Source organism: Grampus griseus (genome assembly GCF_964374135.1).
Source record: "Grampus griseus genome assembly, chromosome: 13".
NCBI classification, from domain to species: Eukaryota; Metazoa; Chordata; class Mammalia; order Artiodactyla; family Delphinidae; genus Grampus; species Grampus griseus.
Genome location: NC_139007.1, coordinates 18221732 through 18236978, shown reverse-complemented (window position 1 = coordinate 18236978; position 15247 = coordinate 18221732). Strand labels below are relative to the sequence as shown.

At 45.7% G+C, this 15247-nt stretch overlaps 1 protein-coding gene across 1 annotated transcript in view; it reads right to left on the bottom strand.

Annotated features, from left to right (window-relative positions):
- MRAP2 (melanocortin 2 receptor accessory protein 2) overlaps positions 1-4473 on the bottom strand; it is a gene marked incomplete at its 3' end in the record, with an annotated part of 46561 nt that extends 42088 nt beyond the window's left edge. The window contains exon 1 of the mRNA XM_082668789.1: positions 4441-4473. The remainder of the gene's footprint in view (positions 1-4440) is intronic.
- Positions 4474-15247: the final 10774 nt, after the last annotated feature.

Below are 15247 nucleotides of genomic sequence, written 5' to 3'. Positions count from 1 at the left end.
CCTTTATTTCCATGTTAAGGGGTAGACATCAGCACGTGAGTTTTCCAAGTGGCTACCAACTCAGGCACGGGATTAGTACATTAAAGAGAGAACCAAAAGATGCCTATAAACCCTAAAAAATTAGCACATGTGCACGCACGCACACAAAACTGACAACACAGCCAGGAGGATACTCCAAGCAGCTGTTGGCCAGGCCACAGACCCAAAGACCCAAGGTGATCAGCTTGTATGGAGGCAGACCTAACGACCCATTTGGATTTGAGATCAAAATTCCCAGTTGCAGTCATTCTATCTTCTTTCTGTTCAATTCCCAAATTCCAAAAGTGGGCATGCCACCCAGGATGCCAACCTCCATTCTGACCTGGGCCATGAAGGTCTCATTAATTACTTATTCTTATCTCTTTCTTCCTTCTATTCCTAGGAACAACTACCCCCATCACAACAGAGAAGTCACACTCTTGACCCATCACCCTTTCTCTCTCCCAGCCAAGATATCCAAAAGACCAAAGGTCAAGTGTGGCCAGGCTACATTCTGGTCACTGAGGAGCCCAAGGTCAGAACTTCAGAAGCACAGCTTTAGAAGCTTAATTCCCTCATTGCGCAGAGGTCTGACCAGGCACCCAATCAGAACTGACGGTGCACTCAGCTTACCTGCATCTATGTGGGGAGGACCAAACAGAGAAAATGAGAGTCTGCAAGGTTATGAGTCGGGCTCATGGTTAGACCAGAGCCAGCTGGATATTCCTAAAGCATTTCTAAAAGGCACTACATCCCAGCAAGGAATCACGTTTGACCCCTAAAATCAGAACCTCCAAGGTCCCCTCCCAGGGCAGTGCTTAACAAACGCTGACATGGTCTTCTTCCCAGCACACTGCTCTTTTCTATTGATTCCGTGCAAACCACATTCTACCTGCACTCGTCACTTTAATTCTCAAGTTTGCAGATTCCTTTTCTGTGAATCCATTTTAAGTCAGCAACTTCTTTTGAAGGTGTGGATTATTACTTTCTTCAGTTAAAGAGGCAATGCTTCCAGGACTTTAGTCTTCCTAACTATTATCTTTTGACTTGAGCCTGCATCTTACCTTTGAAGTCTGAGATTCTGGCCACTCACTTCAGGCTAGAGATGTTACACACACACACACACACACACACACACACACACACACAGGGTTCCTCCTCCCTTCTCAAAAGGACATACCTCCCAAATTTCTCTACATTATCAAGGTTTATGCCTTCCTGGGTATTTCCTAGAAAGTACTCAGTTACTCAGCAGACTTCAAAAACGTGGTGGCTGACAGCTGGCAGAGAAATTCTGGATGCATCTGCCCCCTGCCTCTCCCTACTTCTCCACTGCCCAGCAGCAACTTATTTCTAGGAACAAAACATGGAACAAAAAGTGTTTGCAAGCCTTAAGATTTCCTGCCTGAATATCAGAATCAATGCCAATAGAAGAACAACTTCTACAACTAGAGACGAAACTTAATATTTTGTACAGCTAGATATTCAGCCAATGCCTGAAGTGCAGAGTTGCTGGATTAACGAGCAGGCATCCTTCCTCCACCAGCTGTTGCCTCAAAGAGGATAAGAAGATAAGGGGTGGTTCCTACACCCACCTCCTCCAGCTATATTCTGGGCACCTACATAGTCGTAAGTAGGCTGAAAAGTACTTTTTAAAGTTGGTGCTTCCCGGCTCTGTGGTACTCCCTGGGTCAGCCCAGCAAACGGTTATTGCATGACCTACGGGAGGGGTGGGGGACACAATGGCTGTCCTTGAGCCCTTTGGAGGGGCCTCTGGAAATGGTAACAGACCTCTGCAATACACCACAGTACAGGCTATGCTAGGAGCGCACGAACCAATCCTCTGGTGGCATTCTCTTCCCTCTGGTCTCTTTTCCATCAGGGCAGGGGCCTCCCCTGCTTGCTCACCGCTGTATTTCCAGCAACCCACCCAAAACCTGGCTCATATCAGACATGAAATAAGTACTTATCGAGTCGGTTTCTCATGATGTGGAAAAGCCACAAAATTATCTTCTTTCACCCTTTCTCAACCCTAAACCCGAGAGCAGAGCTCTCCCATTCTAACAGAGACTTCAGCTGGACAGAGAGAAGAACATCAGGCCCACACAGGGAAAAACACCCAAGAGAGAGGCTGCAAAGGCTCCACCTGGGATTTCCCGAGAAGTGACAAGGCACGGCTCTGAGATGCAGGTGGAGGCGGCAGGCACACTGCCCTCAGCTCTGCAGATGTAGGGGGCTGGGTTTCCGCAGTCCTCCAGGGCTGAGGCGGTCACGCTGACCAAGCAAAGGAGAATGATTTATAACCAGAGCATCCATTCGTGGAATTACAATAACCAACAAAACGGTCAAGCAGATCAGAGCACAAGTTTTACACCGTCTGGGAAACAAAATTGAAGATTATGTTCACCACGTTAGCTGGAGAATGTGGAATTAGGGCAAAGGACTCATGTTACATAATATACCCCACTGCACACTAGACAGGATGCCCCGCTGTTTGTCTTGTATCCCAGCGTGGATGCCCTGTTGCAGCCACAAAGTGAGGACACTCTCACTGGTGGTGGGGTTGGTGTCCCCACCATGGAAATGTCATCCGGTTAGGGAACTCCTGTCTCTTTCTGGACTTGCTTTTCTTGGTCTGGACTTCAAAATAGTCTAGGCATGTTGAGGACACCAGTAGAATCCCAAGTTGACCACTCTCTTATAATTAGGTTTTTTTGGGTTCCTATTACTATTTATTTTTGCTTTACTCCTGAGCCTTCCAGAAAAGTACGGCAGAAGATCTAAATAGACGTTTCTCCAAAGAAGACATACAGATGGCCAAAAAGCATGTGAAAAGATGCTCAACATCACTAAATATCAGAGAAATGCAAATCAAAACTACAATGCTGGAGAGGGTGTGGAGAACAGGGAACCCTCCTACACTGCTGGTGGGAATCTAAATTGGTGCAGCCACTATGGAAAACAGTATGGAGGTTCCTTACAAAACTGAAAATAGAGCCACCATGTGATCCTGCAATCCCACTCCTGGGCATGTATCCGGAGAAAACCTAATTGGAAAAGAGTCATGTACCACAATGTTCATTGCAGCACTACAATGAAAAAGAATGAATATATGTACATGTATAACTGAATCACTTTGCTGTGCACCTGAAACTAACACAACATTGTAAATCAACTATACTCCAATGAAATTAATTTAAAAATAAATTAATTTTTTTAAATTACTTGAGTCAAGTCAAAGAACCAGCTATCAAAAAGCAGTGTTTCAGGGCTTCCCTGGTGGCGCAGTGATTGGGAGTCCACCTGCCAATGCAGAGGACATGGGTTCGAGCCCTGGTCTGGGAAGATCCCACATGCCATGGAGCAACTAAGCCCATGCGCCACAACTACTGAGCCTGTGCTCTAGAGCCCGTGCACCACAACTACTGAGTCCGCGTGCCTAGAGCCCGTGCTCCACAACAAGAGAAGCCACTGCAATGAGAATCCTGTGCACCGCAACGAAGAGTAGCCCCCACTCACTGCAACTAGAGAAAGCCCACACGCAGCAACGAAGACCCAATGCAGCCCAAAATAAATAAATTTATTTTTTTTAAAAAATTGGTGCTTCACCATGAAATAACACTTCACACCCATTTGAATATGGCTATCATCAAACAAACAAAAAACCCAAAACCAGAAAACAGTGAAGTGTTAGCAAGGATGCAGAGAAATTGGAACGCTTGTGTGTTGTTGTTAGGAAGATAAAATGGTGCGGCTGCTATGAAAGATAGCATAGTGGCTTCCTCAACAATGTAAATATGGAATACCTTATGACCTAGCATTTCCACCTCAGGGTATATACCCCAAAGAACAGAAAGCAGGAGTTCCAAGAGATATTGGCACCTCGCCATTGCAGCCTTATTCACAACAGCCAGAAGGAGGAAGCAATCCAAATGTACTCTGCTGGATGAACAGATAAACAAGATGTAGTACGTACGTGCAACGGAATATTATTCAGCCTTAGAGAAGGAGGAAATTCAGACATATGCTACAACGTGGATGAACCTTCCAAATATTATGCCAAGTGAAGTAAACCAGACACACAAGAACAGATATTGCATGGTTCTACTTACACGGGGTATCTAGAACACTCAGATTCATAGAGACAGAAAGTAGAATGGTGGTTCCCAAAGGCTGGGAGAAGGGGGGGAATGGAGAGTTTTTGTTTAATGGATACAGAGTTTCAGTTTCGGAAGATGAAAAACTTCTAGAGATGAATGGTGGTGATGGCTGCACAACACTGTGAACACACCTAACGCCACTGAGTTGTACGCTTAAAGATGGTACATTTTATGTTATGTATATTTCACTCACAAAATGTTCTAAAATTTTTTAAATAAGAAAAGAATAATAAAAATCAACATTTCCTGACCAATGTACTAGGGCTGGGGGAGGGTAACTGAGAGCTCCCCAAAGTAAAAGACCACCCCAGGGGACAAAAGATGGTGCTGGGACATCCAGGCACCCTCCCCGTGTGGGTCCTTCCTCCACGGCCAACCTTCAAGGATCCAGCTCTGCTCTGTTCAAGAGCCCTTGTGGCACCTTTTTGCCAAGTAAAAGGAATACTCTGTCCAGGCTGTGAGGAATCAGGCTTCCCTATGCCAGGGAGAAGCTGGCAGAATATTTATGCTGTGCCAGCCGTGGTCCGCCAACGGCTAGTCCTGGAAATAGACTAGTCCTGCTTCCCAGTCTCTCCTTTCTGTAAGTTTCACCTCCGATGGTCCCTGTCATTAGCCCACTGCATTTCAGCATAAGTCCACCACCAGTTATTCTTCCGAAGCTTCCAGGGCCTTCTCATGGATTACATTTAAAGTCTGTTGCTTCCCCAGGACAAAAAGGAAGTGCCTCAATGTCATAAAACCGGCTCCAGTCTCTGGGAAATGCTTCCTGGAGACCAGCTGGATTTCACGGACCCGGAAAATTGGAATGCTGACGTTTATATTTTGCCAAGTAAGGAAATGTGTAAAAAACAACTATCATTAACAATTATTAATTCATAGACAAAAAGTTATTTTAAGCACCCTCCAAGTATGAGAGCTATAATCTCACAATAAAAATAGTCCTCTGCAAGAAAGGAAAGTCGGCTGTCTGGCATCAGTATTTTCACAGCAAGCAGACAGTTGCAGGCAGGTGTGCACTACATTGCCTCTGGCCACTGCACTCATGTGATAGCTACCTGGAATGGCTTAAATATTCACTCTCTCTGACAGCAAAGAGAAAGGACTAAAAGAGCTGTAGTGAAATTCCCTTCCACACCTATGACTCTAGGGCTTAATAAAAGACTAAGTTGCTTTCCACTTGCATCACAAACTCAATGATGTGTGTGTGTTTGTGAAAACTGTGTGTGTACGTATGTATGTGTATGTGTGTGTGTGTGTGTGTGTGTGTGTGTGTGTGCAGTACAATATGGATAAGGTCCTACTATGGGCTGAGTTGTGTCCCCCAAAATTTATAGGTTGAAATCCTAGCTCCCAATACCTTTGGATGTGACTATATTTGGAAACAGAGTCTTTAAAGAGGTACTTAAGTTAAAATGAGGCTGTTGGGATGAGCCCTAATGCCACCTGACTAGTATCCTTATAAGAAGAGGTGATTAGGACACACAGAGAGACACCAGGAGCATTCATGCACAGGGACAATCTGGTGAAGAGGCAGCAGAAAGACGGTCATCTATAAGGTAAACAGAGAGGACCAGAACAGATCCTTCCCTTACGGTCCTCAGAGGAAACCAACCCTGCTGACACCTTGATCTTGGACTTCCAGTCTCCAGAGCTGTGAGACAATGAATTTCTGTTGTTGAAGCCACTCAGATTCAGGTATTTTGTTACAGTGGTCCTAGCATACTAATACAGCTGCTGAAAGTAATTTTTTAAAACCAATGTTCTCTTTGATGAGTTAGTTAGACAAACTCTCCTAGAAAAGCCATTAAAAATAACTTACTTTATGCCAATCACTCTCACCAAATAACAAATACATTTTTGGAAAGAAAACCAAACGCCATTAATCTATCCCACTATATGCCATCTTTAGCCACTACATTTATCACGGCCTCATCACCATGTCCTTCAAGGAGAAAGAACATGAACATGTTAAAATCAGTATATGAGCCAATTCAGCCCAACAAGGATATTCTCAACACTGTGAGCTTGACTTTGAGTGATTTAGTGGCGGTTAAAAAGTCCAGGCCTGTACCCTCAAAGAATTCAGAGAATTCAGGCTTGAATTTAGAACCATGCTTTCCCCTGCTGAATTTCACCCTCTTAAACACACACAAACACACACAGGTTGGGAAGCATCAGGAAAGCCTGATGACACAAACAGATAGCAGGTGCAAACAGTCATTAAGAAAGGAAGGGCTGGGCTTCCCTGGTGGCGCAGTGGTTGGGAGTCTGCCTGCCGATGCAGGGGACGTGGGTTCGTGCCCCGGTCCGGGAGGATCCCACATGCTGCGGAGTGGCTGGGCCCGTGAGCCATGGCCGCTGGGCCTGCGCGTCCGGAGCCTGTGCTCCGTGGCGGGAGAGGCCACAGCAGTGAGAGGCCCGCGTACCGCAAAATAAATAAATAAATAAGCAAGCATCATCACACACACTCAGGCACACACACACGTGCTTGCACACACGCAAACACACACAGTTAAAAAAAAAAAAAGAAAAGAAAGGAAGGGCTCATTATGGCAGAGGAGCCTGGGGTGGGGGGACCCTCAGAGATGGCCCTCTGAGTCTCTGCCCACTCTGTCCCACCTGCCAGCCTGCACTGCCATCTCCCACTCTCCAGACTCCTGCCTACCTTTGAGGGTAGGGCTCAGTCACCGTTTCCCCCATGGAATTCTGTCCAACTATCGCAGCCTCCGAGGACTCTCTCCCTTTTCTCAAATCCCATCACATGGATTACTTAAATCTGTCATTTTAATAACGAGACGGTATAAATCAGACTCCCTTAGTGCCTCTTACTGAACCCTCATACTGATTTATATAGATGCTAGTATAAAGCATGACGGCCAGATGAATTAACATTTTAATGGCACTAGGGAAACAAGTACCCTTTCCATTTTAATTAGTGGAATTTTTGAAACACCTGGCAGGAATAAGACTAAGGAGAGCGAGATTGGCCATCTCTTAAATCACTTTGAGGACGATTTGGCAAACAAGCTTACTTTGTATTTACTGCTGATGGACTCTATCTCCAAGCAGCACACACTGTTCCTTACAGCCCTGAGCTGAATCATTCCTTTGACAAACAAGCAAGAAAGGAAGGGGACCAGGTATTTCAATCTCTGCTCTACAGAAAAGGAAATTTAAACTAAAGCAGTGGTTTAAGAGCTGGAGACAGAGCAGCAGGAAAGCTACACCTTCTAATGATCATTTTCTAACGATCTAATCCCTCCTAGGTCTCCCCTCTGCTTGCCTAGGACTGAGGGTGTCAAATAGCCCCCAAATCTTGGGTCATACCTGGTTCAACCTCCTGGAGCATCAATTTTAAGAGAAAACTTGGAAGACATTTTTATATTAAAAAAGTGCAGACACATTACAAAGTAAACTGCAACTATCAAATGGAAGCTCATGGATAAACATCTACTTGCTTCTGGCAGCCTTGGCCTCCGCTTTGGACTCCCAGAAAAACGGGATAACTCTCCTCGCCTGTTGAGGTAATTTAGTGGAAATTTTAAAGAAGCTCTGGTAGGAATATATGTAGGTTTACATGATATAGTTTCTAGTAGTTTCCAGATTTTCAGATCTTCATCATAAATTTCTGGTTTTTTTCCTTTTTTTTTTAACAGAAGATAAAATTATATTTTCTGGAAAAATCTACACAAAGGTTAGGAGAAAGACAGGTAATGTTTATAACCAATACCCTCACTCATCTCCTAATTATTTTTTTTTTCTTATTCAACCAGGCAAATTCAGAGCCAATCCTTAAGGAAGCAGCTCCCTCAGCTGCCCCACCTTTGCCTTTAATTGCTGTTTTTGCTGTTCCCAAGTACACGCATGAGGAAAACAAGCGCACCTTTAGGGAGAATAATTACTGGAGCCTTATAAATTATTTTCACTTGAAGGGTTATGAAATGTACCAATGTTCTCTAGGCAGGGGAAAATTACATAGATCTGGGTAACACAGACACTAGCAATAATTAAACCGAGACTTTTAAAAAACATCCATCATTTTAGCATCTCATAGATCCTCTACGTAATCTTGGACCAAATACTTAATCCCTCTGTGCCTTAGTTTCATCATCTGTTCAATGGGAATGGTGATAATTATATTCCCTGCTTCATGGGGGTGCTACAGGATTGAGAAAAAATTACAAAACACTTAGAACTCTGCCTGGCACGTAATAAGCTCCATGAGAATATCTATTTTTTAAAAAGGCCCGTCCTTATCACTGCTATCACAACCCACGTTTGCTATTGAGCAGCTACTTCACACGATGGTTCATTCCGGCCTGGTGGGCCATTAAGACCCTCAGGTTTCTTCTCTCACATGAACTGCTGCTTAACGGGGCCACCCCATCCTTTACTTTTTTTCATTGAGTCTTTGAACCCAAATGCAGAACAGGACCTTCAACCCTACTGTGAGCCAAAACATTCTAGTATTATTATCTCTTGTCCAGAGATAAAATGGGTCTCGGAGAGTATCCTCCCAGATCTGTAATTGCCACAGCTCTGATAAATGTCCCCTCTATGTCTCTCTCCTGATGAGTGACACCAGGAGATGCAGACTCAGGGACGACGCCTTGTGGTGTGTCCGCTCTTCCCACACCTTATCCTTAGGGATAGTATGATATTTCGTAAAACGCCTCTGCAAAGGCAGGACACACTTTAGATCATCCATGATGGGGAGGGGGGAAGGGACTGAGAATTCCGATTGGCAAAATATCTCAACACCTGGGGGCCTAGAGAAATGGGAAGGAGGAAGGTTACATTTTCCAGAAGGTGTTGATGATATTATTTGCAAGGTAAAAGACAGCCCCCCACTGTGAGCAGATGAAGTTAGCCTGGAAGAAACAATGGGGCAGCCGGGGTTAGGTATGCACGCCCATGCAGAGGCAGTACGATAAAGGACACACACTGCACACACACACACACACACACACACACACACACACACGATTCATAAAACAATACCTGCCCTTGCACATACAATGCACTCTGATGCGTTCTCTTCCCTTCTATTGAATTTCATGTTTTAAAAAATGCTGGTGCAACTCACTGCACTGATAGCATTTCACTAGAGTCACAGTCCACAGTGGCTATGGCAGGCACCAATCTACAGCCCCAGTAGTTTGACAGAAAAGAGAAAGAAGTCCGCTTGGCATACATTGAATTTGTAAATTCTCCTTTCCTAGGTGGTCTTTGAGCTAGCTTCTCTAAGAATTTGCTCTGGAGGGCTGCCGGGATTCAGTGTTTCCTTCTTTTGAAGTCTGCTGGCTCTGCGCTCATTTCTCAAGCCTGCTCTGAGGGACTGTGAACGCTTTCCCTGCTCTAGGATGCCTGCTATTTGGGCCTTGAACAATCCAGCCTGGTTTCAGGGTTTCCAGGTCCTCTTAAAGGGATTTGGGCTGTTCTCCTCACAATGAAAAGAAGGAAAGCTATTGGTAGCAACTCAGCCTTCCCCTGTCACCTGTTAATATCCCCTCATCTTCCATAAACACTGGATGATATTCCCGATTCGAACAAAACTCTTTATTGCTGGGCACCCCAGCTCCTGGCAGCCTCTCCTGCAGGCTGGACCCAATCCTTACAGCCGGGGGCCTTTCCTGCCTGCGTTCTCAGTGATGCGTCCCCAAGTGATGTACCTAAGGGCCACTGGCTCACAGTCCTAGTTTCCCGTCCTCCCCACTATTAACTGGGGGATTCAACTGGGAAAACTTAATATCTCAACCTAATTTTCTTCACATGTAAATTGGAAATACGACCACTTACCTCTAGGGTTTTCATGAGAATTAATTTACACGTGGGAGTTCCCTTCTCCTCCCTGGAGTAGCAGGGACATTTCCCCCCAAGCTCCCTTTGCTTTCTGAACACCACAGAACGTTTCGTTTTCGTCAGATGAAATCCACAGTATTATCTGGGATTGCCCATGTCATCTAAACCGCGGCGGAAACCACAAAGCCTCCGAACAAGTTTCTAATGAGGCGACTCTTTGTCTTCCTCAATTGATTACGCAGAAAGGATGGAAACAGGGAGAAAAACGAAACCGATATTTCCCTCTAATCAGTAAAATGACCTGCAGGCAGGCGCCCCAGCGCAAACGAAATGAATTAACCAACCGTCAAGCCGGCATCATTCCCAGAGCCCGGCCCAAGGCAGGGGGCTCGCACCCGAGGGCTGCGGGCAGCGCGCTCCTCCTGGACCAGCAGGTCCCCCGCGCCCGGGTCGGGGGGGCTCTCTCGCTTGCCGGGCACATCGGGGCTGGCCGTTCTCCCCCCGGGCGGGAGAAGGTGTGACTGGTCAGTAAGCGGGAGCGAGCGGAGGAAGCCCACCCCAAGCGCCGCGCTTTCAGCCTTTTCCGACGCCCTAGCGCAGGACACGCACATCATTCCGCTGCGAAGAAGGCTTTGAACTTGGGTGCTCTCCACGGGCCCGCACTCTTGCCCTGGGCACCCTCGAGCCCCAGATCTCCCCTCCCCGCTCCCACTCTCTAACTCCGCCAAACTAGAAACCACCCCCAAACCCCAGCGAGCCCGACCGTGGGAGCTGGAGGCGCACGCCCGCGGCGCCCCGTCCCGCCGGCGGTTACCGGCTCCTGCAAGGTGCGTGAGCGGCGGCGCCGCCGCCGCCGCCGCCGCCGCCTCCAGCCGCCTGACCGGTGGGTGGCTCCCGGCGCCGCGGTGCGGCGGGGACGCGCGCTCCCGACCTACGGCGGAGGCTTCGCGGGGCGCGGGGCGCGGGGCCGCCCCCGGCCCCACCCCACGAGCCCGAGGGCGCCGGGCCGGGAGGAGCGAGCTCTGCGGAACCCTCTGCGCCCGGGGGCGCTCTCGCACCGTCTGGATGAGAGCCTGCCGCGAGGAAGGGAAAGGGACCGGAGAGAATTGTTCGCCCTCCCGGCTGGGCAGTGCGTCCCCTTGGCCAACTTTGAGTGACAGGAGCCCAAGAGCTGAGCGAGAAGGAGTGATGCAGGATGGATGAGGGTTAGGAAAAATCCTCAGCAGTAGAGTTCAAGTTCAGTTATGCTGGGACCCTCCATCATGTGCTACTTTAATTACTACCTCAAATTTATCTCCTCCTGCCTCCTGGTACTGGCTCCCACCCTGTCAAATATCCCCCAAACGGGGCCCCCAAAGGATGGGACTGGGCCGGGCGTGGTTTCAAATTAGCTACGTGGCTCACTCCTCCCTTACAGTAAATATTTATCGAGTCCGTATTCCATGCCGGACACTGATCTGGGCGCTGAGAAAATAGCCTCCTGGAGCCTATATTCTAGTGTAGAGACAGGCAGTCAACAGAACCAATAAGTACATGTCCCATATGGATAGCGACACGTGCTGTAGAGAAGAACTAACTCAGGAAGGGCACAGAAAATGTTGATGGGGGGGGGGGGGTGTAGTTTTAAACCACGTGATCGGAGATGACCTCACCGTGGAGATGGCTTCTGAGTAAAGATCTAAAGATGAGGGATCAAATCCTGCTGGGATCTGGGGCGAAAGCACTTGCTGTGGAACTCTTACTGGGTGCTGTGTAAGATCACTTCCAGCCCTGAGGTGCGGTGACTCTAGAAGTTATATAAAATGAGTTTTTCCTTTTATACAATAGAATAGAATCAATTACCATAATTTGGAATAGTTTAAAGCAAAAAGCCAAGTTCTTTTATTATGGAGTGCGTTCATTCAATAAATATGCATCGTGCATCTATCATGATTTGGGCATTGTTTTAGATGCTAGGGATGCAAGAGTGAGCAAAACAGGAAGAAAAAAAAATGCCTTCGTGGAGGTCACAGATACCTGACACAGTCTTCAAAATGTTTTTGTGTGTTTTTTTCATATATGACCTCACGATGATGGCACGAGGTGAGCGGATCAGGGATTCTCCCTGCTACACACAAGAAGCAAAGGCTTAGAGTGTCCAGTGAGTGGCCCAGGAGCACACCTTGAGTCATGGGGAAGGAGGAAAATCCAGCCTCACGAGCCCCTGCCCCAGGCCTCCGTGCAAGCCACGTCCTGACCTGTGGGCCTGGATTTCTGCTGTCCCAACTCAGACTTCCCGAGTGGGCAACACATCCTGAATTCCCTGAAAATTACTGCATTTTTGACATAGCAAAGAGGTTAAACCTCAGAAGCAGTGCTCATTACAAGCGTCATATATTTTCTTTTCTAAGCTGTGAAGTTCTCAAAGGCTGATTGTATTTTATCCATGTTTTTAAACTCCATGCCCAGCACATAGCAAGTGCTTTATCCACATTTGTTCATACAGAAGCGTACCTCATAAATATCAAATGCTGTTCTTACATTGTGTTTCTAAAGTATGCTGTTTTCATGAAATTACAGTACCTCAGAAATGGAAACTTATGCCATTTCATATGACTTCGAAGAAACTGGAAGAGTAAGATAAGGATCTGAGTATGGATAACAAAAATGCTTGGTACGACAGAAATGCTGGTCCATGTGTAGGAGTGATGTCTGGATAAAACAGGGGTCTGACCTCATCTCCACCTTCAAGCATTGGTTATTTTGAGAATTGCATGATTATTTTTTTCAGTGATTTCAGTATGTTACGATTAATGAAATACTGCCCTTTTGCTTTCCAATAGTTTAACTGGATTGTATAATCCATTATGACCACTGGATTTTATTTACCCAGAAGTGCAGTCATCTTGGGACATCACAGGCATTCTCTGCACTTGGAAATTAAGAAAAGTAAACACATCTTTCCCTGGCAGGTTTCTAGCAGGTCTCTTTTTAGAGGGAGAAGTTAATGAAAAGATGGTAGCATGCTCCCTCCTCAAGTCCTCATTACCTGAGGGCAAAGCCAGATTAGACCTAGAATAGGAGAGGAGATAAGTATATATGTATGTATATGTGTGTGTATGTATATATATATATATATGCACACATATGTATATACGCACATATACATATGCATATGTATGCATACATATATAAACATAAATGTATCATATTTATAAAAATATAGACTATATATTTATAAACTACATGTAATATACTATATGTAATAGATGACAAAGAGGGAATATTCAGTGGAAGGGAAAGGATGTCAGGTGAAAACAATGTGAAACTCACATCTATCTAGGCAGATGGGAAACCCTGCAAAAGCCCAGTCCTGAAGAGAGCTTGAAATTCACAGTGTATGTGCCCTGGCAAAATAATTGCTCACCCTTGTTCATCTGAGGGAAAAAAAAAGTTAAAAATCAATGAACGGAATGAAGTTGTTTGGTGGGATCCGAGCAGTGAAGGAGAAGAATTGCAGCAGGCAGTGAGGAGGCAGGGGCCGAGTTAGAGAGACCCTAGGGTCGAATCTCTGCTCTGCCACTCACTTTTCTGTGCCTCAGTTTCCTCATCTGCAAAATGGGGATAAACATTGTCTCCAGGATTGTTGCAACTAGAAGGAGGTCACTTATGTGAAGAGTTTAGGATGGTGTCTGTCACAGGTAAATACTCATCAGGGCAGCAGCGGTTACACCTAGCTGTGCATGATGTTGGCAGTAATCACATGGCCACAGTCTTGGCCTTGTGGAGAAAAGACGAAATTTTGAGTCTGAGTCCAAAAGTAAGTAATTTTTGCTCTGGGCAAGTCAACGAATCTGTCCATGCTCCTCTTGGTGACAAGGCATCAGCCATCCAATCCTCACAAGTAACAACTAATTTTGTTTCAATTCCAGAGTCACATGAAAAGTGGAATCAAGGATGGCCTACTTCAAAGCAGCCTCATCCCCAGAAAAGGGAACCCTCCTATACTATTGGTGGGAATGTAAGTTTGTACAACCACTATAGGGAACAGTATGGAGGTTCCTTAAAAAACTAAAAATAGAACTACCATATGATCCAGCAACTCCACTCCTGGGCATATATCCAGAGAAAACTCTAATTCAAAACGATACCTGGGACTTCCCTGGTGGTGCAGTGGTTAAGAATCCGCCTGCCAATGCAGGCGACATGGGTTCGATCCCTGGTCCGGGAAGATTCCACGTGCCACGGAGCAACTAAGCCCATGCGCCACAACTACTGAGCCTGTGCTCTAGAGCCCACAAGCCACAACTACTGAAGCCTGCGCCTAGAGCCCGTGCTCCATAACAAGAGAAGCCATGCAATGAGAAGCCCGCTCACCACAACAAAGAATAGCCCCTGCTAGCGGCAACTAGAGAAAGCCCATGTGCAGCAATGAAGCCCAACACAGCCAAAAATAAATTTATTTAAAAAAAAAAAAAGAAAAGAAACCTGCACCCCAATGTTCGTAGCAGCACTATTTACAATAGCCAAGATATGGAAGCAACCTGAATGTCCATCAACAGATGAATGGATAAGGAAGATGTGGTACATATATACATACAACAGAATATTACTCAGCCATAAAAAAGAACGAAATAATGCCATTTGCAGCAATATGGATGGACCCAGAGATTATCATACTAAGTGAAGTAAATCAGACAAATATCATATGACATCCCTTGTACGTGGAAATTAAAAAAAAAAGATACAAATGAACTTATTTACAAAACAGAGGCAGACTCACAGACGTAGAAAACAAATTTATGGTTACTAAAGGGGAAAGTGGGGGGCAGGGGGATAAAATTAGGATTTAGGGATTAAAATATACACACAACTATATATAAAATAGATAATCAACAAGGACCTACTACATAGCACAGAGAATTATATTCAATGTCTTGCTATATCCTGTATCTTTTCCATCATATATGTATACATGTACATATATCTATATCTGCATCACTTTGCTGTATACCAAAAGCTAACACAACATGGTAAATCAACTATGCTTCAATTTTAAAAAATTAAAAATAAAAAGAACAGCCTCACCCCAAGATCTGAGTGGGTTTTGCTTCCAGTAGGCTTTCCATGAAACTAGAACCTCTCCCAGGGAGACAATGCCGCCGCTTGCCGTAGTTCATGTCCATGTTGTGGTTTTTCTCTGTGCCCAAGAACATTTTCTAGAGCTGGGTTGCTTCCTTTTCACAAGATGTGATAATGGCTTAGGGAACTCAAAGTCTGGCACATAA